Raw genomic sequence first — 27664 nt, 5'->3', positions numbered from 1 at the left:
TAAGAAGCAAGAAGTTGATTGGATCTCCTTCGGAACTTGAAATATGGGTACCCCCAACAAAAATTTAAAATTCGGCTGTGTAATTTGGAATTTATGTAATTTGGTTTGATTTGATGTGATTGGTCGGTTAATAAAAAAGTATTCTTAAAAAAAAATAGAGAGAACAGAAATTGTGCAGTGGCGATGCGGCGGCAGCAGGAGGCCCCATTAGCTAAAGTGGTGCTTCAGGTTAAGAACAGTTTCAGGTTAAGAACGGACCTCCGGAACGAATTAAGTACTTAACCCAAGGTACCACTGTATTAATGAATGAGCATTTCGCCTACCCATCCTGGGACAAATATATATACTATATATGCTGGGGGAAAGACCATTTTCACTGTGAAACATGGAATCCTCTGGGAGGCAAAAGAATATTAAGTATAACAGTATTGCCATATTTAGGGAGGAGATAGAAGAAGGAGGGGAAAAGTTTTGAGCTCCTGATGCGGACATGTTCTAGGTACAGGTCCCAGGGTGAGGACCAGCCCTGTGCTTCATTGGAATCAGTGTCTTAAGCTTAAGCCAAGAAATAGTATTCTTTATGAAATTGAATAGCAATATACGTCTCAAGGCTTTGGCATAAGACCACTGAAGAAGCCCGGAAACCTACCTTGGGAGTGTGGTATCTGCAAGAACCAGTAAAAGGGCCCCATTGGGTGCGAACAGCGGCCTTACTTGGACTGCCAGGGTGAAACAGGTGCAAAACGCCAGCACCCTGTCTACAATTCCATTAACATCCAGCTACAACTTCACTAGCATCTCTCAGTACTGTGAACAACACTGAACTTACCCTTTGTTGGTATCTTCATGAACTTACCTAAAAGATTAAGAAAACAAAAGACTGAGTTAAGCATTTGAAAAATCCACTGAAACCAGACATTATAAGTTCATCTTAGGTTGGGTAGTTCGTAAGTCTCTGTGGATTTGCACAAGGTTTTGTATTTTTCTCAGAAGATTGATAAAGAATGTATAATTATTTTGGTAATTATTATGTGTATATTAGTCGCCAACGTGTTGCATGAGTCATACTGCTCATTGGAATAGGAGGCAGAAGTCATCATATGGCAATGAACTGTGGTGGGAAAGGAAGAGGAGGTATGAAAGTATTCTCCCCAGGCATGACAGGGGTAGGTGAGAAGGGGAAGATGTCGATAGAGCAGGAAGGTGACAAAAGAGAGATGGCGTCTGTGATTGCCTGATGCAGCTGCGAGTGAAGTCAGGCATTGATCGGCATCCCAAAGTCCTGAGACTCTCCCCTGACCTTTTGATCAACTGTAGATCAGATCTCACATATCCACAAACAGTTGAACAGCTGAAAAACAGGATATGCCTATAGCTCCCCCTGCTTGTATAATAAAGACGCCAACCACACCTTCCTCCCTTCATTATTGCACATTGCTGAAGGCTCATTGTGTCCTGTGCGACTCTGCAACAGCAGGTCTTCCATTGATTTGAAATCCAAAACATACTCATCCTGCAATGTTCTAAAGCAGTCCAGTGGTACCTCGGGTTACATACGCTTCAGGTTACATACGCTTCAGGTTACAGACTCTGCTAACCCAGAAATATTACCTTGCATTAAGAACTTTGCTTCAGGATGAGAACAGAACTCGTGCTCCAGTGGCGTAGCGGCAGCAGGAAGCCCCATTAGCTAAAGTGGTATTCAGGTTAAGAACAGTTTCAGGTTAAGAACGGACCTCCAGAACGAATTAAGTACTTAACCCGAGGTACCACTGCTGCATCTGCGTGTCTTATTAAATAGGTTTAAACCCTCAGTTCTAGCTGAAGGAAGGGCACAACAACAGCAAATAAATAAATATACACCTTGTGGGAAAGAAAAAGAGCCAGGATAGCTCAGTTGGTCAGAGCATGGCGCTGATAATGCCAAGGTTGCAGCTTTGATCCAGCTGCGTATTCCTGCATTGCAGGGGTTGGACTAGATGATCCTCAGGGTCCCTTCCAACTCTACAGTTCTATCATTCCATAAGCAGCTTCCACGCTTCCATTAGTTTGAGATTTAACTTCTAAAAGCCATGGAGTGGGAGCTGGGTCCTGGCTTGGTACCCAAATCTCTTGGGCAGCTGCAAGTGCCCTAGAGCTCTCACTTGGCCCTCCAGCGATGCCTTGCCCCCATTTCAACATTTCCCACAATATCCTGTAGCATTGACCTAAGGCACTATGGGAAATTTTAAAATGGTGGCTTCACAGCTGCCCTACTGTTAAGGAGAGGGGCACCAGAGGAGGGGGAAACACCAGCATAAGAGGAGGCAGCTGCCGGATGGCACTTTGCCAAGAGTTCCCTAAAACATGGTAAAGGTAAGGGAACCCCTGACCATTAGGTCCAGTCGTGGCCGACTCTGGGGTTGCGGCGCTCATCTCACTTTACTGGCCGAGGGAGCCAGTGTACAGCTTCCGGGTCATGTGGCCAGCATGACTAAGCCACTTCTGGTGAACCAGAACAGCGCACGGAAACGCCGTTTACCTTCCCGCTGGAGCAGTACCTATTTATCTACTTGCACTTTGACGTGCTTTCAAACTGCTAGGTTGGCAGGAGCAGGGACCGAGCAATGGTAGCTCACCCTGTCGCGGGGATTCGAACCGCCGACCTTCTGATCGGCAAGTCCTAGGCTCTGTGGTTTAAGCCACAGTGCCACCAACGTCCCTCCCTAAAACATGGATCAGACCCCAAATCTCACACTTTTTTTGAAGGCAACCAAACCAAGAGGGGAATGTGGAACAACATTTTAGCAGGGACAGGTACCAGATAACGAGGAACAGTTGCAGATAAAGATTTCCATTAAGAAGCCTTGCTATCTATCTCTCTCAAGGCTAAGTGCTGTCTTTCTCCAACTCCATCCACCTGGTGCTTTGTTGTTGCTTGTTTTTCATAGATGTTTTTCCCCCCTTGTGGACTATGGGTTCGCTCCAGACTAATTTAGCTGAACTTATTTCCCACTGAAATCAATGGGACAAGTTAGTTGTAATAAGCATTGAAATCAATGGTGCTTCAGCTAACTTTGTTTGGGTTGAAAGTTATGTATTTGTATCCATTAGTTGAGATTGCTTAAGTATCCCGATCTGTACGTGGAAATGCTCTGTGAGCATTTTGTCACCTCTGAAGCGGCCAGCCACCTGAGGGGAAATGAAGTTTCACCGGATGTCACTGTTCTAGCGCTCTTCTTCTCCAACTTGTTTCAGCCTCTCTGCAGGCCTTTAAATCAAATCAAGCGCATTAAGGGGTGGTTACCTCAGGATAAATGATCATGTAAACAAGCACTTAGATGTGAATCGACTGATTAAATCCAGTAAAGAAGAAGACTCACTAAAAGTAATTACACTTTATTTAGTTCCTTAATGAACATCCAAAACTTCACTTGGAAGTATCTGATATTGGACACTAAGCAGGAAATTTGGTGAAGAATTAGCCTTCTCAGTTTGACTCTACAGACAGGATGAAAAGCACAAAAGTACAGTTTCTCCTCCTTCCAAACCAACAGAATTCTTTTCTTTAGGAAGAGTTTGGAGAAAAGAAAATGGAGCATTAGGTGCTCAGCACAATGGGTCGTGCTCTGAGTCCTTATGATGAGGTGAGTTTGAAATCTTTAATTAAAAAGTAGGAATGATAAGACCAATTTAACCTCCTCCCTTGCCATCTTTCTTTCTTTCTTTCTTTCTTTCTTTCTTTCTTTCTTTCTTTCTTTCTTTCTCTCTCTCTCTCTCTCTCTCTCTCTCTCTCTCTCTCTCTCTCTCCAGATATATTGCTTTTCTTGTTGCCTTGTAGGGTCTGAGACAAGGACCACCAACTTTTTTGGGCCAGTGGGCACATTTGGAATTTTCAGAAAGTTCCATGGGCATGGGTCACAAAATGGCTGCCACAGAGCATAGAATCACAAAAGGGTACAGGCATGCCCTCCCCATTAGCCATCCCATCAATGGGAATAGCACCTATATCAGCCACAGCCATGCTCACCCACAGAGTAAAGCACTTCATGGTATCCAGTGAAATGTCTACATATTTAAGGAGGAGCACTCAGTGTCGGAGAAGCCAAGCCAGTGCAAACCGTAACTGATCCGGAAGAGCAAAGTGGGTATATTTACTGAGACCTTTTATGAACAACATAGCAAGGACTGACTGGCACACTAGTGCCCATGGGCACCACATTGGAAGCCCCACAGCTAAGGTGTGTGATCCAGGAAACCCCTTATTTATTTGTTGCATTGTTATCCCAACTTTTTCTCCATGGAGCTCAAAGTAGTGTACATGGTGCTCCCCTTCCTCATTTAATCCACAAACTAACTGAGGAAGGATTTGAACCCTGGTCTCCCAGGTCCCAGTCCGACACTCTAACCACTACACCACCCTGATGTCAATTCCCACCATCTCTTATTTAAGCCTTAGCACTATGGAGATGACAATACTGACCAAGTTGAAGTATTGCATAAAGATCATAGGGATAATGTAGGTGAAATGCGTTGAGCATGCTAAGTGCCAGTAAGTAAAACACCATCAAAAATATCAAACATCAAAAATACTGTTTTGATACAGCATTTAATTCTTTGGGGGTTGAATTCTTGTAATTTGTTTGCTGCTTTCTTTTCCTTGTGAACTGAAAAAAACAATATACGAGTTTCGCATAGAGAAAACATGGTGCCATGGTTAGAACTCTGGACGTTGATGCATATCACACCTCAGAAGCAGACTTGCTTTATAACTTTGGACAGAGCACCATCATTGAAATTAGAATCATAGCAGCCCATAAGGTTATTTTGCTGCTCCATGTGTGCCATCGTGGAAGTTAATACTACGTGGCTAGAGATCTCTCTCTGGTTGTGCAAGTAGTCAAAATAAGAAATGAGACCTAGGACAAAATGCTGCAGCGTGGAGTGCTCCAGGTTGCCAACCAGCCACGACCTTTCCCAGGATATCCTATGCCATTTCTCCTGCCCTAGTTTTATATTTGTAATGGCCTGGGATTCAGACTCGGATGCTGAACCTGAGGAATCCCAGCCTGCACAGGATTCCCCGCTTCCAGAACCATCTGAGCCGGGGCTGGGGCATGAGCCTGAAGGGTCCTCACTTGTGCTGGATCCTCAGGTGCAGGAATCAGCTGAGTCTGCTCTGGCTCCTGAGGTGATGGAGGACCCATTGTCTGCAGATGCTCCACTCTCAGCCCCGTCAGAGCAAGCTGAGGTTGCCTCTGGGTCCGGTAACCCTACAGCTTCTCCTGAGCTGCAGAGGCTCAGGGCAGAGAGGCGGAGGGAACTAAGTTCCCACAGGAGGAGTGCTCGCCTCCAGGCCAGGAGAGGCGAGTCACCTGTGGACCAGGGCCACCCTATTCCTTGGGGCAGATAAAAGCCAGCCAGCCCCAGTCCCAAGTTGCGGGAGCAACATTGTTGGAAGCCAGTTCCTGCTTGAACCCTGTCCTGCTTTCCTGGTGGAGCTCCTGACCTCACCCGACTCCCTGCCCTGCACCCAGCTTCAGTTTGACGGACTGCCTCCATCCTGCACCTTCAACCTCGGACTGCCTCTTGGTTATCCCACTGGACCAGCACAATATTCCCCTCTTAAGCCAGTTAGCATTCCATGCACACCGACTGAGCATCCTTATTCCTCACTGAACAGTTTCTCCCCTTCTTTTGTCGTTGTTCTTTTGCAAGCCTTCTGACACAACCAGGGGCGTAGCTAGCACCCAGAGTGGTGGGGGTAGGGTGAGCAGCCGGGGGTGTGTGTGAGCTGTGCATGGGGGCGCCGCACGGGGGTGCTGCGGTGATCCACCCAGGCCAGCGATGCGGCGATCTGCCCACAGAGTCTGCCTGGCGGACGCAAGCCCCACGCTGCTGTTTCAGGCAGTGTGGGGCCCCGAGCCACTGTGTTGCTCCTAGGAGAGACGCGTAGCTCGGGCATGCTGCAGGTCAGGCCCCGTGGTAAGTGATGCCCCCTGCGTTGTGCCATTTTTGTCACTCCCTCATGGATGACACCTAGGGCAAACCTTACACCCCTCTTCCTACGCCCCTGGACAAAACCCCCTGTGTAGGGATGGTGCTGTTTTTGTTACATTATGGATCCACACACTCAGAGAATGAGTTCATTATTAGAACATGGGTTTAACAGAATATTACAGCAGGTACGGTAATACACACACTGATAAAACATCCCCTCAGTTGTTGACCACACCAGGAAAGTACTTCATTCCTCAATCAGCTCAGTAAATGCCTCAGATCTACTGTACTGAAAGCATATCTCACACAGTAGATATGCAAGGATTTAGCTTCTCTCTGGTAAAAAACCGTGCCTGTCCTTAGGTGATCCCAGTTCCGTGGCACTCCCTGAAAGCTCTCATATCATCCATCCCCAGATTTAATAGCCTGCAGTAAAGGGCATCTCCCCTCTCCAGTTTCTGTCCTTCTCCATATCAAGAAAAGGGGCACCCACACAGTAATGGCAGATAAGTCGGAAAGGAGCAAGGCAAGATGAAAGCTTTGCTCACAGATGAAAAGCTGCAAATACCAGCAGCTCAAGGAACACTCCCCGGAAGGGGAAGGAATTGCAACCTGGCACAGCCTTCCTTAATGGAGCAAAGCGCTGCAAAAGCAGCCAGTAAAAGACCCATAAGGGCCAGGAGTGGGTGGGAAATGACATAATGGATTATGATTGCTTTCTCGGCTCTCATCACAGCAAGGAGCAAACGAAAGCTCTATTAAGTTTGTTGCTCGAGATACAGCAGGGTTATTAAGGAAGGGATAGCACCAAGCGAGGGGCTGGCACAGAAATGCATTCTGCACTCGCTGAGTTCTTCATAGGGAGGGAGGTGATTGAAGGATTTGCACAGGACAAGTTGATTTGTGGTTCCAAATGTGATCAATAGCATGAAATAAGGCTCCGGGTCTGTCGTCTCATCAGTAATGAGCTAAGGAGAGCAGACCTGGCTGAGACAAAAGGGATCTCGCAGACATTGGCATGCTCTGAGACTCCACATCAAAGCTTGCCATCGTTACCCTAGTAAGGCCCTGTGATGTGGTTCCAGGGGGGGGGGAGGGCATGTATTTACCCAAACAATTATGGAAAGCAATCATTAACTGCTTAGGGAAGTGAGAAAATGTTTTTTTTTTTTATGTTTCTCTTTGAATGCCTGTAGCCTCCCCAAATCAGATATCTTAGTTAGCAGGTAGCCTTAGAGAAGTTTGAGAGATGGGATAGAGGAGAAATTTGATTCAGCTTGCATTTAAAGGTGAGCCTACCTAATTCACACTTTGCAAGCAAGCAAGCAAACAAACCAACAAATAAATAAATAAGTGAACCAAAACACAGCTATCACTAAAAAACAAACAAACAAAAAACCTGTACAAAAGTGAATTATATTTGGGAGAAATTGTATACAAACATGGGTACAGTGGTACCTTGGGTTACATTCGCTTCAGGTTACAGACTCCGCTAACCCAGAAATAGTACCTACCAGGTTAAGAACTTTGCTTCAGGATGAGAACAGAAATTATGCTCCGGTGGTGCGGCAGCAGCAGGAGGCCCCATTAGCTAAAGTGGTTAAGTACAGGTTAAGTACAGTTTCAGGTTAAGAACGGACCTCTGGAACGAATTAAGTACTTAACCCGAGGTACCACTGTATATTGGGGGGGGGGTGCGGAATTGCACTCAGTTTGCAAATGGAATTTCAAAAAATTAGCAAGCTGATGTGGAAATTCGGAGACCTGGACTTCAGATTGGGGGGAAACTAAAAATGGAGAGAAGCTGAATTTGACAGATCCACCCATCTCTGTTTAAGAGAAACTGAAAATAATATGTGTGTGTGTATATATATATATATATATATATATATATATATATATATATGTAGGGGCATCAACCAAGAACAAAAGGTGGGTTGATCTCATTGGGCAGGGGCAGATTGGGGTCATGAGCCAGATAGGAGGGATCTATGCACAGCACTTCTGCATACACCCCCCCCATCCTGAGAAGTGTAGTTTACTCCCCTTCCCCACCAGGTACACAGAGCTACAATTCCTAGCACCCTTAACAAACTACACTTCCCAGGATTATTGGGGGGAGGGGAAAATATGCTTTAAATGTATGGCGTGTAAGCAGCCCTAAAGCCCAGAGAGCTGTGAAATGCTGTTCTCCACCCTTGTCCTTCACTAATCCTTTCACTTAAACAGCTTCCCTGTCTTAATTTCATCTTTTGATGCAGTTGAAGGAAGGTTTGTTGTGTCTCAGTGTCATTAGCAATACATATCTCAAGGTCTTTTTTGCTTGCCTTATTTTTGACATTGTGCCTGAATTTGTGCTCTCCCGTATTTTACTCATTTGGGCAGGTCTTCTGCTTTTGAAAAGAATTCTTCTTCCCTTTTATAGCTCCCTTGATGCTGCTCATTAACCAAGCTGACATTCTCTTGGACTCTTCCTAACCTGAGATACACACTTTTTTTTTTTGAGCTTCTGTTATTGTGGCTTTAAATAACCTCAAAGCATCCTGAGGAGTTGGGACCTCCTTGACTTTCCCTTCCTATTTTCTTTTATGTGTCCTCTCATCTTTCAGAAGTTTCCTCCTTTTAAGTTAAATGTGGTATGTGTTGAATTTGACAGCGCTGCGGTCGCTGCTTCTGTGCTTGATAATAATGACATTGCACACCAAAACCCAGGCAGCTCCTAAGTTCAAGTATAGGGTTGCACCTCCCTCAAGTCCAATCCATTGCTAACTACTCTAGAGAATTTAAGACATTTGTGTTTCTTTGTTGTGATTTGAACATATGTGCACCTTATCAGTGTGAGGATGTCAAGGCTAGAGTCAGGAGCAGGTCAGAATAAAGAGACAGAGTCAGTTGTCCGTGAAGTTAACTCTTTATTAAAGGAAGCAGCATTCAACTCAGCAACACTGAGCAACGCAGAGCAGTGGCCAGTACTGAAGAACTCTGTCCTCCACCCCTCCTAAGGCTCCTCCTCTCCCGGATGTTTCCCAAGCACTCTTGGGGGCATCTGCGCATCTCTGGCCTCTTTTCTGCTCTCCTCATTAATCTGTGTATTCTTGGAGACCAGTGGGAAGGGGAGCTTGTCGCAGCTGGAGAGGGAGATTCCTGGGATGCCTCAGCAGTCTCTTGAGACTCTCCCCCCAAAAAACAAAGTTCTCTACACTAGCCTCGAAGCCTGAACTTCTCCCTGTCCCAGGTTCCTCCTATTCACAAAACCCTGTTGTCCCATCAGTTTCCAGCATCTCTTCCCAACCTTCCTCCTCTGGGATCTTCTCTGGGATGCGGGTGGCGCTGTGGTCTAAACAACCGAGCCTCTTGGGTTTGCCGATCAGAAGGACGGCGGTTCGAATCCCCACAATGGGGTGAGCTCCTGTCGCTCGGTCGCAGCTCCTGCCAACCTAGCAGTTTGAAAGCATGCCAGTGCAAGTAGGTAAATAGGTACCTTTGCAGCGGGAATGTAAATGGTGTTTCTGTGCGCTCTGGTTTCCAGTGTTCTGTTGCACCAGAAGCAGTTCAGTCCTGCTGACCACATGACCTGGAAAGCTGTCTATGGACAAACTCTGGCTCCCTCAGCCTGAAAGCGAGGTGAGTGCCACAATCCCGTTGTCGCCTTTTTTTTTTTTTAAAGATATTTATTGAAGTTTTACAAAAAGCAGAAAATTACAGAATAAAAAGAAAACAAGAAAAGAAAAAGAAGAGAAATACAAAAAATACAAAAATACATTAAAAAAAATACAAAATACATAAAAAATAAATAGAAAAAATTAAAAACAAATCAATTTTTTCATATCTTAAATTTCGTTTGCTTATTTCCCTGACCTCCTCACACCTCCCTTTTTTGTATTCCCGTTCACGTGGTTAGTTCAGCAAATCCTTACCCTCTTTCATTTATCTTAACTCTGTATCTCAACACATTATAACTGTATATTTTCATCCGTTATCAATCCATTTTTACATATTCTTATTAACCTTGTTGCTAAGGCCACTTAATTTCAATCCAGCATCATTTTAACATTCATTAATTTTACAATGTTTCTGCAAATAGTCTTTGAATTTCTTCCAGTCTTCTTCCACCAACTCTTCTCCCTGCTCTCGGATTCTGCCCGTCATTTCCGCCAGTTCCATATAGTTCATCACCTTCATCTGCCACTCTTCCAGGGTGGGTAAATCTTGTGTCTTCCAATACTTTGCAATGAGTATTCTTGCTGCTGTTGTAGCATACATAAAAAAAGTTCTATCCTTCTTTGGCACCAATTGGCCGACCATGCCCAGGAGAAAGGCCTCTGGTTTCTTCAGGAAGGTATATTTAAATACCTTTTTCATTTCATTATAGATCATCTCCCAGAAAGCCTTAATTTTTGGGCACGTCCACCAAAGGTGAAAGAATGTACCTTCATTTTCTTTACATTTCCAACATTTATTATCGGGCAAATGATAGATTTTTGCAAGCTTGACTGGTGTCATGTACCACCTGTATATCATTTTCATAATATTCTCTCTTAGGGCATTACATGCCGTAAATTTCATACCTGTGGTCCACAACTGTTCCCAGTCAGCAAACATAATGTTATGTCCAACATCTTGTGCCCATTTAATCATAGCAGACTTAACCGTTTCATCCTGAGTGTTCCATTTTAACAGCAAGTTATACATTCTTGAAAGTATCTTTGTTTTGGGATCTAACAGTTCTGTTTCCAATTTTGATTTTTCCACCTGGAAGCCAATTTTTTTGTCCAAATTATAAGCCTCCCTTATTTGATAATAGTGAAGCCAGTCTCGCACTTTATCTTTTAATTTCTCAAAACTCTGCAATTTCAATTTGTCTCCTTCTTGTTCCAAAATTTCCCAATATTTCGGCCATTTGGCCTCCATATTGAGCTTTTTCTGGGCCTTTGCTTCCATCGGTGACAACCACCTTGGGGTTTTATTTTCAAGTAAGTCTTTATATCTTATCCAGACATTAAACAATGCTTTTCTGACAATATGGTTTTTAAATGCTTTGTGTGCTTTAACCTTGTCATACCACAAATATGCATGCCACCCAAAAACATTATTAAAACCTTCTAAATCCAAAATGTCTGTGTTCTCAAGAAGCAGCATTCTTTCAACCAGCAGAATGCTGCTGATTCATAATAGAGTTTAAAGTCTGGCAGGGCAAATCCACCTCTTTCCTTTACATCAGTTAGTATTTTAAATTTTATTCTGGGCTTCTTGCCCTGCCAGACAAATCTAGAAATGTCTCTCTGCCACTTCTTGAAACAATCCATTTTGTCCAAAATTTGCAATGATTGAAACAAAAATAACATTCTTGGCAATACATTCATCTTTATAACAGCAGTTCGACCCAACAAGGAAAGCTTCAAGTTTGACCATATTACTAGGTCCTTTTTCACTTCTGACCAACATTTCTCATAATTGTCTTTAAATAGGTTTAAGTTCTTAACAGTCATATTAACCCCCAGGTATTTTACTTTCTTAACCAATGTTAAACCTGTCTCCTTCTGAAACCTCTCTTTCTCAATCGGTGTTAAGTTTTTCTCAAGAACCTTAGTTTTTAACTTGTTCAACTTAAATCAACTTAAATCATTGTCGCCTTTGACTGGACTTAACCATCCAGGGGTCCTTTACCTTTACCTTTTACCTTCCCTGGCTGGCACCTCCCACCACTCCTCAGTTCCTTACAGAAGATTGCTGAAATCGCCCATTATTACAATACTTTCTCCTTTGTCTGATTCCCTTTACCCTTCCAAGATCACTCTCAGAGGTCTGTCTGGAGGATGATAGTCTGAAGACTAATTCAGGCCAGGTATTTCTCCCCATATATAAAGAAATGTGCTAGTTTTTATGTTTTTAGAAAGTAAACAGTAATTATTCACATCTATCTCAGGGACACGGGTGGGGCTGTGTGTTAAACCACAGAACCTAGGGCTTGCCAATCAGAAGGTTGGCGGTTTGAATCCCCGCAATGGTGGTTTGAATCCCCGCTCCTGTTGCTTGGTCCCTGCTCCTGCCAACTTGCAGTTCAAAAGCACATCAAAGTGCAAGTAGATAAATAGGTACCGCTCTGGTGGGAAGGTAAATGCTGTTTCTGTGCGTTGCTCTGGTTCACCAGTCATGCTGGCCACATGACCTGGAAGCTGTATGCCTGCTCCCTCGGCCAATAAAGCGAGTTGAGCGCTACAACCCCAGAGTCATCTGTGACTGGACCTAATGGTCAGGGGTCCCTTTACCTTTTTATCTCAGGCACTAATTCTATCACATAAATTTATTAGGAGCTGATCTAGTAATACTTGATGAGGTTTTAATTTTTGTGTTAAGCTCATTATCCTAAATTCATGGCCCACCTATGCTATTATGCACTTGGGTTCCTTTTATGTCTGTACAATCACCTTTCTTAAACTCCACCCTACGTTATTTACTTTTGCTGGTGTAACATCTATAGCTGAATGACACATTCCCTTTCAAGGACTCTTATGGCTGATAAATCATTATGTCGTCCTGGACTAAAGAAAGTGTCTGATCATCCCTTTACAGTGGAGCCTTGGGTGAGCATGACGGTGCTTAATTACAAAAACAAGCCCATAAAAATTCAAAGGTTATCTGGATTAGCAGGATGCTGATGAGACAACAAAACAAAGGGGGAGGGAAGGCTTTTTTTATTATTATTTGAAAAACCCTGCATTTGGGAAGTAATGAACTCCAAGCAATGATGAGAGGGAAGAACTGTCAATCTGTCCTTTTATGACGTGCTGTCTGGTACAAGGAAATGCATCCTTTTTTGTTTGGCAAGAGATGAGAGCAAAACTAGACAGATGCTGTTCGCTTCTCTACATGCTGTGTGGATTCGAGTTCAGAGGACACAAAGCCCAGCTCGGCGGGAGGCCTTTTGAAAATAGATGCTCAAGATTCAATTTGGAAGCAATCTAATGCCAAGAAGAAATGTAGCCCCTTCCTTGTAGCTCTCTCATTTCCTGCTCCCTAACCTAACCTTTGTTTTCAAGACGTGATCGAGTAAATAGCACAAGATGACTTCTATGCCAATATATCTCCTCCCACAAAATGTAGAAATGAAAAGAATTTAGGCACATTAAAGTCTGAATGTTTATTTCTTCAGATTGGGATATTGCAGGATGGTCACCTGGGAGCAAAAGGCCACATTTTCACCTCACACTAACCAACGTCTTGCACATGATTTGCACACACTGCAGTGAGCTTTGAGCTCACATCCCCACCCTCCGTTTTCTTCTTCCATGCGGCTTCTGCTTCTGCTTTCTGTTAACTTAAGTTCCCCCATGTTTTCCAGACCAAAACCAGTGATAAACACTAAAGGTAAAGGGACCCCTGACCATTAGGTCCAGTCATGACCGACTCTGGGGTTGCGGCGCTCATCTCGCTTTATTGGCCGAGGGAGCTAGCATACAGCTTCCGGGTCATGTGGCCAGCATGACTAAGCCACTTCTGGCGAAGCAGAGCAGCGCACGGAAATGCCATTTACCTTCCTGCCAGAGCAGTACCTATTTATCTACTTGCACTTTGATGTGCTATCAAACTGCTAGGTTGGCAGGAGCAGGGACCAAGCAACGGGAGCTCACCCCGTCGCAGAGATTTGAACCGCCGACCTTCTGATCGGCAAGTCCTAGGCTCTGTGGTTTAACCCACATCGCCACCCGCGTCCAAGTGATAAACACTAACTAGGATCAATTTCAACAAGCTAGCTTCAGAAACCACAGTTAAGTGAAAGCAAAAGCCTCCAAACTCTTCCTGCATAATATAGTAATAAATAAAAACAATAACTTCCTACACTCAGTTTAAAAGGCTGCAGATTTTGAATGTGCTTTAATTTGTTGTAACAATTGTATTTTTATTGAGCTGCTTGCTGCCATGAGCTTCTTTTGGGAGAAGTAAAAAAAGGTAAAAAGGTAAAGGATCCCTGGACGGTTAAGTCCAGTCAAAGGCGACTATGGGGTGCGGCGCTCATCTCGCTTTTCAGGCTGAGGGAGCCGGTGTTTGTCCACAGACAGCTTGCCGGGTCATGTGGCCAGCATGACTAAACCACTTCTGGCGTAACGAAACACTGTGACGAGTGCCAGAGTGAACGGAAACATCATTTACCTTCCCACCACAGCAGTACCTATTTATCTACTTGCGCTGCAAGCTTTCAAACTGCTAGGTCCCAGAAGCTGGGGAAAAGCAATGGGAACTCACCTCATCACTCAGATTTGAACTGCTGACCTTCAGATTGGCAAGCCCAATAGGCTCATTGGTTAAGACCATAGTGCCACCCATGTTTTTGGGGAGAAGTAGCAAAGCAGAAATGAAGTAAATAAACAAACGATAACATCCTAGTGATATATGTGGTGGATGGTGTTTCTTCTTTTTATAAAAAATAAATACTTATGACAGAAACATCTCTTTCTTCTCCTATCCCCAGTCTCCCATGCATCCAAAACTATAATCTCTGGCTGTATTCATGGCTTCAGACTTGCTCTGATGGTACAAATGTGATGTAATTACTCTGGGTTAGCCGAAAATATCCACCCAACGGGGCATCCTGAGTGGGGAACAAATTTTGTTTGTGTTACTATAAACACAGTCTATAATTTTGCTTTGCCCCCATACAACAGCAAAATGAAAGCCAAGTGGAACAGGTTATCAGCATGAGTTAAACTATCAGGTTTAGAAACCCTTTGACAGCAAGCCCCATGAGAAGGTTTTAGGGAATGGATTAAGAACTTGTGCCTGCATGGCAGGTAAATGGATTACCTGAAGTTAATCTGCCATAGTGTAATCAATTTTTAAAAGTTTGTATGTGAAATGTTGTAACTTTCTTAAATTCTAGAAAGTTCTCTCTCTCTTTCTCTCTCTTGACCTGAGCTAAAAGGGTAAGATTTTATTTTCTTCTGCTACACTTTAAAAAAGTATTCATCTTTCATAACTCGGTAAGCCTGTGGCTATCCCATTAAGGAAGTTGCATGAGTGGTCATGTTGTTTGAAATGTGCACGCTCTTACACTGAACAGTGAGATACCAGCAAACTCCAAACAAAAGAATGGATCCCTGATAGCGCGGGGGTTCAGCTTTCACCTTCTCTTTCCCATTACGTGGCAATCACCATGGAACATAGGGAAGTTGCCTGGGATCAAATCACTGGAGGCAAATAGCTCAGAACTATCTACACTGACTTGGCAGCAGCTTTCCAGAATTTCAGACGGGGGGGGGGGAGGGGGCTCTCCCAGCCCCAATTCCTGGAGATGCCTGGGATTGAACCTAGGACCTTCTGCATGCAAAGCAGATGTCCCATCACTGAGCTATGGCCCTTCCCCTACACGATAGGGCATGGTTATCCCATGCCCTATAATGTCTTCATGTTTGGTGCTATTGCGGTTCTCATTTTATTACAGAATATACACAAATACACTTCCTGAACTACAAGGCTAGAAGAGAACCATGTAAGCAGTGTCCATGCACTAAGTTGGCTCAGCTAGCCTGACGGTCCAAGCCCCAGACAGGAGAACTCCACTCAGGCTCCCATTTCCATCCGCCAAGGAATCTGGGCACCTGCTGGCCGGAGGGGAGCCTCTTTCTTCGCCCTTCCCTTTGGGCTGGAATGCATTTTGGCAAGAAAAAATACTGATCTTTGAGTCCTGAAATCACTACTGCAAAGTCGGTGGCTGGTGCTGCTCCTTGCAGCTGTTCTTAGACCCGCTTGGCCTTACAGAATCCACCACCAGAATTGGCGGGCCGTTGACTCCAGTCCTGCAATGGGTGGCAGGTCCTCAGAAGAGTGCAAGAGGCACAGCCAAGCAAAAAGGTCACTGAGGTAGGCCAAGAAGTAATAGCCTTTTATAAACCGAAAAGGAGGGGAAAGGGACCACCCATCTCTGGCCGCCCATCTCTGGAAATGAAGCCATGCCCATTTCCCAGATGAAGAGAGAGAAGAAATCCAGTTGAGAGCTTTCTGTTCGATGCTCACGGAAATGATTATGCTGCACTCTGTGCACGAGGGACTCTTCAGCCAACCCAGCTTGTCAAGGTTCGTGCATCTCCCCCCTTGTATGTATACGAAGCTCTTTCTCTCTCTGCTAACTTTGATACTTCTTTTTTTTGTAGTACAGGGAGCTTCATGAGGGCAAGGAATGGTAGTTCAGGGGAAAATGGCTATTGCGGTTATTGAGTACCAATGACTTGCTGTTTCAACAAGAGACAGAAGTATCATACGTATACCCATCATTCACCTACTTCACATATTGGGTTGAATCTAGTTCTATCAGGTCCATCACTGCCATGACATTCAGTGGGTCTACATTGAGAATTTCTTAGTTGGATTCAGCTCAGTGTAAATGTGTGTTCTAATAAACCCAGGTATATTCAAGAGTAGAAAGTGGGAGGCTTCCTAATTATATCTACCTAGTTATTATGTTGGTGTGTTAGTAGTTATCATTTTTAGACGAACAGAAAACAACATAAATGTATCAAAGTAACATACAGTTCATTTTTATGTTTTACTTGAAACGAAAGATTATGGGTGGAATTCAATGTCCTGCTACAATGAACAGGTTGCCTGATGAAACCATTTCCCCCCCTCCATCTTGCACACTGTTCCATGGGTTCTGCCGAAACCCCTCCAGAGAATTGTGTGGGGTGGAGGGAGGGAAGCCCTGTTGCACCTCTCCTTATGGAGGGCTTTCATCGATGGGGCTCATGAATGAATCCTGACTGCTGCCAAAAATGCTTGTGTTGCTCACCACCCCAACCTATCCCCAGGCCCCTTGCCACTGAACCTGCCAACCCCATCCTCTACCCACTCTCTTAATGAGGGTGAAAGAGGAGAGCGCAAAATATGGTCTGAAGCCCAACATCAAAAAAACGAAGATCATGGCGACTGGTCCCATCAGGTCCCTCCTGGCAAATAGAAGGGGAAGAAATGGAGGCAGTGAGAGATTTTACTTTCTTGGGCTCCATGATCACTGCAGATGGTGACAGCAGCCACGAAATTAAAAGACGCCTGCTTCTTGGGAGAAAAGCAATGACAAACCTAGACAGCATCTTAAAAAGTAGAGACATCACCTTGCCAGCAAAGGTCAGTATAGTTAAAGCTATGGTTTTCCCAGTAGTGATGTATAGAAGTGAAAGCTGGACCATAAAGAAGGCTGATCACCGAAGAATTGATGCTTTTGAATTATGGTGCTGGAGGAGACTCTTGAGAGTCCCATGGACTGCAAGAAGATCAAACCTCTCCATCCTTAAGGAAATCAGCCCTGAGTGCTCACTGGAAGGACAGATGCTGAAGCTGAGGCTCCAATACTTTGGCCACCTCATGAGAAGAGAAGACTCCCTGGAAAAGACCCTGATGTTGGGAAAGATGGAGGGCACAAGGAGAACGAGATAGTTGGATAGTGTTCACGAAGCTACCAGCATGAGTTTGGCCAAACTGTGGGAGGCAGTGGAAGACAGAAGTGCCTGGCATGCTTTGGCCTATGGGGTCATGAAGAGTCGGACACGGCTAAACGACTAAACAACAACAACATGTAATTTGCACTTTCTGAAACGATACATGAACTGAAACACAATGTCAGGGAATGGCTGGATGCAGAGGAATGGAGGGAGGCACCAGCTGAGGAACACCCCAGGAAAGAAGGCTCAGACCCGGGGGGGGGAGGGGGATGATGATGCATGGTCAGAGGGAGAAGAGGGAGCAGAAGAGGAGGACGTGTCAGAAGCTGAAGAGGCAACAGGGTTTAGTGAGCAGGAAGAGGCTGTGGCAGAGAGTGGTCCAGAATCAGAGGCAGAAGCCGAGGCTGGAGGGGGTGGAACCAGGAGGCAGACAGGCAGGATGCTGAAGAATCCAGGGAGTCTCCCTGTCCTGCTGTGAACAGCTCCTCTCCTCCTGGTCTCCAAAACATGCAGAGAAATGAAATGGCCAGAGCAGAGTCTGCTAACAATACATTTTTTAAAATAAATGGGCCCAAGCTGCTTTTTATAAATTCAATCCACACATGCCAGACAAATGACTGCTAAATAAAATTCAGTGGATGTTTGGTATCTGTTTAGTATTTTACTATAAAGATTGAAAGAATGGAAATACCATATGACACTCTGTCAGCCTTTCTCACTTCGACCCTGCTACCCTGAACTTCATTTAGTCACATGCATAAGTGCAAAGTGGATGTAAAGTTTCTCATGGAGGAGCATTTCACACTCCCGTTGCAATGGCATAAAAGGGCTACAGAAAGTGCAAGACTGTGGGGAATACTGTTGACTTCACTTAGGGGGCATGTTCCTAAAGCTTTCCTAGCGCAATTCTACCATTTGAATTCAGAGTATAGGGATAAACTGAAAACATGACTTATTTATGCTCCTGAAAGAACAAAATTACCTTAAATGATTAAAAATAAATAAATCACTGGATGCTTCTGATTGTTTCTGTCTGCCTCTTTCCTCAATGGATGCATCCATTGCCTTACCTCCTAATTTGTTACGTAGTACTGTATTCAGATTTTTGTTGTTGACCGGGAGATGCGTTGCAGCCCTCTATTCCATCATTTCTTCATGCATCCAAATTATCTCAAATATATAGTTCCATTCTCTCTGCAGTTCCCAACTAACTCCTCACCGATACATTCTTGATGGCTCAGGGGACTGGTAATGGAGGAAGGAGTTTTCCAACGCTTCAGTTGGCCAGTTCAAACAGGGGTCAGTTCAATAATATCTGAAAGTTATTATCATTGAATGTCTGTTTCATGACCTAAATAAAGTCAGTGGGAATTCCTAGCCATCGTTCTTCTAAAACAGGTCTGCATAGTAGACACATGAGTAGACTTCATGCTTTCAAGACCTTCCGACCTGAAGAGCAAATAAGTGGCTTAAGCATATATGCATTGATCCATCCATCCATCCATCCATTCTGTGTGTGACAGAGTGAGTGAGTGAGTGAGCGAAAGAGAGAGGGAGAAAGAGAAACCCACCTATTGGATGGGTGGAGTGTGTGAGACACACACATACACACAGAGAGTGAATGGTGTGTCTCATTGTGAATGCAACCTTGTCCTCTCTTCCCTACTATTCATCAGGGGAGGGAAGGCTTAACAGCCCACCCAGGAGGCAAGGTGAGGCAGCTGCCTCAGGTGACAGGATCCACAGGGGCAGAAGATCTGCCCTCCAAGGAATGCAACACCTGTTGCTACGTTGCCATTCTTGTTCCCAGGTAGATCTTCACTTCTGCTATGTTCCTGAGGTAGGTCTTCGACTCAGCTCTTCTTCTCTGGCAGGTGGAAGTGGTGCCATTTTGTCACCAACACCCCCACGCAAACAAATTTCTATTATTATTTTATTTAATAAATTTGTGTACTGCTCTATGCCCATAGATCTCAGGGCTAATCTGCAGGAAGACCTGAGCAGCAAAGAGAGAGGAAGGTGGTTACAGCCAGAGCCTCTTCCCCCTACTTTTCAGCTGACTGGCAGGAGGAGACACTGCAAGCCACATAAAACTAGGCAACAGATATCACAAGAACCATAGAGCTGGTACTAATACTGATACACAAGCTTGGTTATTTCCGGGAACAAAAAACAGGCCAAAGGAGTTGAATGGTGATCATAATCTGGGTTCCCTTTTTTTGGCCTAAATGTTTTCATTGCCCTGAGTGGTTAATAGGAGCTAGGGACGCGGGTGGCACTGTAGTCTAAACCACTGAGCCTCTTGGGCTTGCCAATCAGAAGGTCAGCAGTTTGAATCTCCGTGACGGGGTGAGCTCCTGTTGTTCTGCCCCAGCTCCTGCCAACCTAACAGTTTGAGAGCACACCGGTGCAAGTAGATAAATAAGTACCAATGTGGGGGGAAGATAAACGGCGTTTCTGTGCTCTCTGGTTTCCATCACAGTGTTCCGTTGCGCCAGAAGCGGTTTAGTCTCTGGACAAACACTGGCTCCCTCGGCCTGAAAGTGAGATGAGTGCCACACCCCATAGTCGCCTTTGACTGGACTTAACCATCCAGGGATCCTTTATCTTTACCTAATAGAGAGTTGCTACGTGGGGTTTGGGACCTATTTTAAAATATAGCTCTGTAGAGAAGGTTTTTGGCTCAGCAGAACTCTATATCCACTCCTTGCTCAAACACAGTCGTACGGCTAGTGACAATAGATCAGATAATTATAAATCATTCTCCAATCAAGGGAAGCCAATAAAGACCACACATGCATGGTTGCCTTGCACTCAGTAATATGAGAGGCGGATTCACGATGTACAGTACCTGCCTCAGCAATGCACTCAGTTATTTGCAAGTCAATAGTGTATGCCCCATTTCTTCTAATACTATTTGTTTTTCTCTGCAGTAGTGAACAGATAACTAAAGGGAAACAGCCCAGTACTCGCTCTTTCTTCATGATGCAGCACATTGATCATCCTGTCTATGCCTTGAAGCAGCTCCATGAAGAATCCAATGCTGGAGTTATGATTCTTTTCTGCAGAGAGATGGCTGGGAATGGTTCTTCTGGTACTTGAGAGATTATTTCTATGGACCTTGGCCCAGAGGGGATGAGGGACTCTACATATCAATGATCTTGGCCCCAGGGCTTTTTCTCTCTCCCCCCTGTACATATTACTCACCATTTTCTAATTTCTTTCTAATCCAGCCTAGTCCCATATTTGTTCCCTGGGTGCATGTGACCTGGGATTAAGGTCTTGAGACCGGAGTGTTGGTTAAACATGTCCATGACATTATTGGTTTCAGTTTATCTGAGTTTGGTGTGGCACACAGCATGGATCCCTCAACTGGACAGTCCTGGATCCACCAATCGGGCAGAGTCTGCTGACCAACACTAGGCCAAGTCCACTAGCTGAACAGCAATTTGCAACAGGTAGGGAACCACCGGGCTCATCTTGTTGATTAAGTAGGCTAGCAACGAAGCTAAAGACTGAGAATTGGGGCTTCTGAGTATTAGGATTTTAAACGTTTTTCTGTTTCCGGAATATATTTTAGGTCAGTGAGCTTGATTTCATTCTTTTAATCTTTTAATTAACGAGACTTAATGTATGCACTCACATGTGTGAACACACATTGCTTTACTTCTGCTTCCTGTATTAGCATTTACTGACACATGAGCACTTCTGCAAATCATTTTGCTGCCTGGAATCTGGGAAGATGACTGATTTAGCCTTAAGGAAAGTATGGGTGGTACTTTGCTCTCAGCTCCAATTGCCTGTGTTGACCTATTTATGTTTCTTTCCCTATCTTTATTCAACTGGGATGCGTGTTGTGTTCTTTAACCTACCTACCTCTCCGCATTACGTCTTCAGACACAGGAACGACTTATTAGGAGCAGTGTCGTGCTGTTCAATTGCAGCGCAGAAATGTATTTCTTTACTAAATATCAATCTCAGCTTTCCTCGAAGGAAGATGGCACCTATGGTTCTTCCTGCACGTCCATGTTTACCCACAGAACAACCACGTTATCGAAGTTTATACTTGATTCTGACCAAACGAAGACTCCTGATATATATTGTGCTCTTGGAGGTTTGTTTGGTCGGAATCAAGTACACACTTCCAGAGCTAACACTAAATACATTACTTCTGGTAAATGAGCCACAATAGCCGCCAGAGGGCTGTGAAATTTTGTATCCCAGGCTTTTTAGACTCGTCTTACCCATGTACTATCTGAAACCAAAGGGGCACATTGGTTACCAATATATGTGAAATATATTGGTGCATTGTTTTTGAAATATACTCAGAGTCGCAAAGTGATTTCATGCTCTTTATTCAGCTCATAGTGGTGAGGAGGAATGAATGAAAGTCCCCTCAAAGTATCTGCTTTATATACATTATTTACACAATGGGCTGCACATGATTGGCTAATTCTGGAATTCTACTGTAAGCCAATCAGGTTGTGGATTCACTTCTATCTGGAGCATGATTGGGTGGTTCCTGCCAACCAATCATACTGCTGCATTGTTCTAGGACCAATCAGACTGCTGCATTCTGAATCCTATTGTTCTAGGACCAATCAGACTGCTGCAATTTGGATCCTATTGTTCTAGGACCAATCAGACTGCTGCAGTTTGGATCCTATTCAACTCAGTACATAACAGTTTTCAGCTCTCCTACCCCACTATTCTGTCCCCTTTCTGGATGGTGAATGTAGGATATTAAAATGAGCAACGGAAAAGGATACTTTTCTTTTTGTGTGTGTGCGGATCAATCAATTATTGTCCCCAATTCAACCAATTCTTGATCTTTGATATCTTTAGGTAGTTTGGGCGGAGCGTCCTTGAATCTTGATGCTCCCTTCTTTCTAGTAGTTCTATAAAGGTAAAGGTAAAGGGACCCCTGAACATTAGGTCCAGCCGTGGCCGACTCTGGGGCTGCGTCGCTCATCTCGCTTTATTGGCCAAGAGAGCCGGCGTACAGCTTCCAGGTCATGTGGCCAGCATGACTAAGCCGCTTCTGGCGAACCAGAGCAGCGCACGGAAACACCATTTACCTTCCCGCCGGAGCAGTACCTATTTATCTACTTGCACTTTGACGTGCTTTCAAACTGCTAGGTTGGCAGGAGCAGGGACCGAGCAACGGGAGCTCATCCCATCACGGGGATTCGAACCGCCGACCTTCTGATCAGCAAGTCCTAGGCTCTGTGGTTTAACCCACAGTGCCACCCACGTCCTTTTCTAGTAGTTCTATAATTACTGTTAAATATTGGCCACAACTTGTCATTTGAATTTACTGGAGCTGCTGCCCTTAAATTCCTCTTTTCCTCTTTAAGGCAAGAAATCCAGGTAAAAACTCAAACTATTCCGCAGCATAGCACTCCAGTCAATCTGCTTTAGAAATATGAATAGGCGACTTGTAGCAGTTCTTGGTACAGAACCATCAACCTGGCTGATTTCTGCTTATTTTTTACATTTGCGCCTTGGTCTGCAGAAGAATCAAGCTCCGCTAACCAATCTCATATGTAGCATGTGCAAGTGACAGAGGATATCGGAGTCGGTGGCATTCAAAGCTACAGGCCACCTGCTATGATCCACTTACGAAACTGGTAGCACATGGGAAGACTGCCACTCTTGCTGACACATTGCGGGAGGACTCAGCAGAGGCTGTCGCTCTCGGTAAAGTTGATTTCCACTGTAATGAACACAAATTACAAATCAAACATGCGCATCTGAAGTGTTCGAAGAAGGGGGTTGGCAGTTCCAAGTCCTGAAATATTTCCATCCATTATAATGCAATTTTAGGTGGCTTTTGTAAAAAAGAAAACCACCAAAAAAACCTAACTGAAAATGTGGGCTGCATGTTTTCTTTTTCTTTACAAAAGCAGCTTGAAGCGTGGGAGGGACAGAGTTCTATTTCAAGTTTTGGTGCAGAGGGAGGTCAAAGTAGATTTTTGTGTGCAGCAGACAGAGGACAAGAGTCACAGCAGGTTTGAAAGGCCTGAACTTAAATATATTCAAGATGCAACTGAAAAAAAAATACATTTTTAATTGTGATTACTTTAATTGTGATTACAGGGACGCGGGTGGCGCTGTAGGGGCGCGGGTGGCGCTGTGGGTTAAACCACAGAGCCTAGGACTTGCCGATCAGAAGGGTGGCGGTTCGAATCCCCGCGATGGGGTGAGCTCCCGTTGCTCGGTCCCTGCTCCTGCCAACCTAGCAGTTCGAAAGCACGTCAAAGTGCAAGTAGATAAATAGGTACTGCTCCAGCGGGAAGGTAAATCCACTTTTTAAAAAGGGAATCGGTTAGTTGAGTCACAGGGAAATGCTGAATAACCAAATCATTAACAAGAAGACTTATAAACACTGCACAAGCATATTGGGATGAATATACGTAGGATGAATGTTTGTTGTTCCTCACAAACAAATCAGAACAAAGCTCAATGGATACCAGGTATAATCTAGCCTCTGCGTAAGGTTTATGCAAACAAATTAGGATGAATGCTCAATAAATAATAATAATTTAAAAGTTTTATTATTTGTACCCCGTCCATCTGATTATGTTGCCCCAGCCACTCTGGGCAGCTTCCAACATATATGAGAACATAATAAAACATTGAGTAGGTCATGTAGGTGAGCCCTTGAGCTCTTTAGGAAAACCCTTGAACTCTTTCCAAATGTTGTAAGCGAGCTCCGCTACATCTGAGAGCCCGCCTGCTCATTCTGTTGATGGGGCCCCCCCAGACATCTCTCTCAAAGTCCTACCATTGTATATATGTCACTCTTTGTCCTGGAACAATGTGACCCAAATATCGTTTCTCCCCCTAACCCCATCTTGTTACAGAGAACATCCTAAGAAGCCACCATTGCACATGTTTGTCAAGGGCCTAGAAATGTGGTTGCAAATGGATGCAAACAGTGTTCTAGCCACGAAGCCCATGAGACATTGCTGGACACCACGAGAGCATATGCTCTAGATTTGCACCAGGAGCCTTCCATCTATAGTGTTGTGCACGTGACTTCACTCCTATCTTGGGGAATCTTTCCAGTGTCAAATAAACTCTTGTCCCCCGCCCCCCCATGAGCTATAACTGCAGGTTAAAGATGTTGTTGTAAGAGCTAAGGATATGTTTCTCCAGTTGAGGCTGAAATGGCAATGTGAATTCTGATAACTAGTCTTATCTATTCAAAGTCAGGTTCTCGTTTGTTTTAGGATTTGTTTGTAGATATGCAATGAAGACTTCTACAACTGCAATGCTTGTACTCTAGATCCTGCTGATTGCTTCTTGATTGTTTCTTCTGCATTTATATGTTATTATTATTATTATTTAATTGTTGGATGGGCTGTTCTGTATTCTTATTGAAGGATATTACGGACAATATCTTAAATTATCAGTGTCTAATTGATCATGAATATTTCGGACCTGTACCTAGGCAGCAGAAGGTGAGACAGTTGGATAGGTTGTCATTCAAGTTGTGTTACCAAATAAAAACAGAAGTGCAGTAGTCTGTGTTTCAATGTACATTGGGGATCCCCTTTATCATCTCTCTATAGGGAATGCTAAATATCCCTTGCTTTATCCAATCTTGGGTTGTCCCAGATTGTTGCATTTTCAAAGAAGCAGATATTCATTTTAGCTTAATTCCCTCACCCACCCCAAGGCATTGCCAGTCGGTCCTAGCTGGGTGAATCTTCAGGTGTTTTATCCTTGGATTCAGTTACTAAATGAAAGTCCAGTCACCAGGCAGTGGGCTGAACAGACTATTCTGTCTCTGTTCAAAGTGGCATCTGCAGGCATGGCTCTTCATGCCAGCATTAAAATTGCGCTATGAAAAACAACATAACATTCATTAGTTCTGAGAATCCACTCTGGCATTTTGGAGCCTGATCAGCTCCTTGGGACTTTGAAGAGCTCTGGACTATGGGGAAAAAAAGTCAGATTAAGACTGGAGCACGAGTTGCACAGGTCTATCTCTGAAGCTGACTGAACACTGGTATGAACGCATCACCGTGCATAACATGAGGCAGCGTGAGCTGCGAAGGTTGCTTGGAGACCTTTGGGTAACAAGCAATTTAAAAATGTAATTGATAATTCTAATACTTGCTCTTGTTGACCTCAACTCATGGGAAGTGACTGTCCGAAGTGGGGGACCCTGTGTATCCCTGGGGAATCGCTGCATGTTTTCGAATTCTGATTTTCCAGGGTTTTAAAATGCACAAGGAGCCTCCGCAGACACAGGAGGGTCCCTGCTTCAGACAGTTGCCCTCCATTTTTTTTATTTATATTATTATTAAAGATTTTCTTGTTTTACAGAAGTAAGTGTAATGTCTCTCGTATTTTTTCCATGTAACATTTTTACAAATCCGTTTCATTTGTTGAGACATTAGGGGGAGAAAAAATAGGGGGTGGAGGGAGGGAAGATGGGTGGGGGTGGGGTGGCGATGTTTCTATTATGCTTAATGTATGTAGGGTTTGGTGTCAGCGTTGCTTGTGCTATTCACTTGTGTTCCTTTGGTGGTGAGAGAGGTTGGGGTTGGCCTAGGGTGTGGTTGTTTGTTTGTGATTGGCTGTGGTGATCTTTGTTTTCGCGTGTGAGTGGGGTGGGTGGGTGTTTTGGATCAGGTTAGCCATATTGATTTGTATGCTGTTGGTGGATTATTGTCATTGTCTTGTTGGGCTGTGTATGTGATAAAGGGGAGCCCCTCCATGAGATGAAGGTGAAGGGAAGGACAATAGAGAGACTGATAGCGTGAGGGCACTGAATTGCCCCTGCTTTCCCCTCATGTCTTTCCTCTACACTGAAGAGGACTAAGGATTCCCAACATATAATTGCCCTGCTCTGGAATGCAGTGGTTATAGATGCATCTCTTTCTGACTGAGTAGAGGGTTCTTGTTTCCAGTGATTGCTTTCATCTTTTCAAAGTAAACATCTTTTCCCTTTCATTGTCCCACATGATCCTCTTTCTGCTCTGCACAGCTGCAAAAATGAGCAATTTTATTTATGATTCGGCAATGCTGCTGTGTAGCCCCTCTTTTCTCATTTGGAGCTTCCAAAGCACCGTCTTCGCCTGCCCTGTCTGCATTTTTAGCTGCTGTGAATAAGCCCGCTCTTCAAGTTCAATTGCGGATACTTATTTTCCTCTTCCAGGGCCATATTGTTATGAAGCTCAAGGAGCTCAAGTACTTTGTATTTATGGTAAATCTGTGAAGTCATTTGAGAGGCACTTTGTGGCAATGTCTTCCTGCATGTGCCTCCTTTTGCTGTGTAAGAAAATGGAGGGAACTGGATTCTACTAGCATTTACAGTTGAAGAGCAGAGTTTCAGATTGGCTAAGACCACCTGGGAAGCCTTTACAATATGTTGGGTGATTTTGCCCAGTTTTTTTCACTTGAAAGAAATGGCAGAGCCCCCAATTGGATGAGCTTCTCTGATGTCATGAAACTTTCACAAACATTCTGTCTTGTCATGCAAAGGTTTGTCAGCAATTGAATAAAATAAGTAGTGCAGTGGTACCTCAGGTTACATACGCTTCAGGTTACATACGCTTCAGGTTAGAGACTCCGCTAACCCAGAAATAGTGCTTCAGGTTAAGAACTTTGCTTCAGGATGAGAACAGAAATCGTGTTCTGGTGGCACGGCAGCAGCAGAAGGCCCCATTAGCTAAAGTGGTGCTTCAGGTTAAGAACAGTTTCAGGTTACGTACGGACCTCCGGAACGAATTAAGTACTTAACCTGAGGTACCACTGTATACCTTCTGTGAGAGGCAGTCAAGCAGTGGAGGATCCTCTGTTGGACAATGTGAGGCATAGCTCCCTTAAGATTCTAAACCCCCCAAATCTCACAGGGCAGTCTTTCTCCAGTCACCCACAATCATATTAACACATTTCCACTGACCAAGGAGCTTCCTAGATGCTTCTGCTCATCTCCTCTCTGCTTAGCCAATTATAATAATCATTGCCTGCAGGGTCCCACCTGTCTCCAGTCCTGTAGTTGTTACCCAGCCTCTGAGGGTTTAGGCATATTTACATTTCTTCTGTGCTTTATAGGCATGGTCTGAGCTTTAAAACTCTGTGTCTGATCACTCTTTCCTTGCTCCCGAGTATCCCTGCAAAAACCCACTCTTTACCGCTAAATCGGACCAAACAACAGTCCATGGAAAACCTGCATTGCCATATAAAGGTAAAGGTAAAGGGACCCCTGACCATTAGGTCCAGTCGTGACCGACTCT

At 44.3% G+C, this 27664-nt stretch overlaps 1 protein-coding gene across 1 annotated transcript in view; it reads right to left on the bottom strand.

Moving 5' to 3' along the window:
- TRAPPC12 (trafficking protein particle complex subunit 12) overlaps window positions 1–27324 on the bottom strand; it is a 217103-nt gene extending 189779 nt beyond the window's left edge. The window contains exon 1 of the mRNA XM_083607239.1: window positions 27320–27324. The gene's annotated coding sequence lies outside the window, so the exon portion shown is untranslated. The remainder of the gene's footprint in view (window positions 1–27319) is intronic.
- Window positions 27325–27664: the final 340 nt, after the last annotated feature.

Source organism: Podarcis filfolensis, assembly GCF_964270895.1.
Source record: "Podarcis filfolensis genome assembly, chromosome: 3".
Taxonomy (NCBI): Eukaryota; Metazoa; Chordata; class Lepidosauria; order Squamata; family Lacertidae; genus Podarcis; species Podarcis filfolensis.
This window is presented reverse-complemented; position numbering and strand designations above follow the sequence as displayed.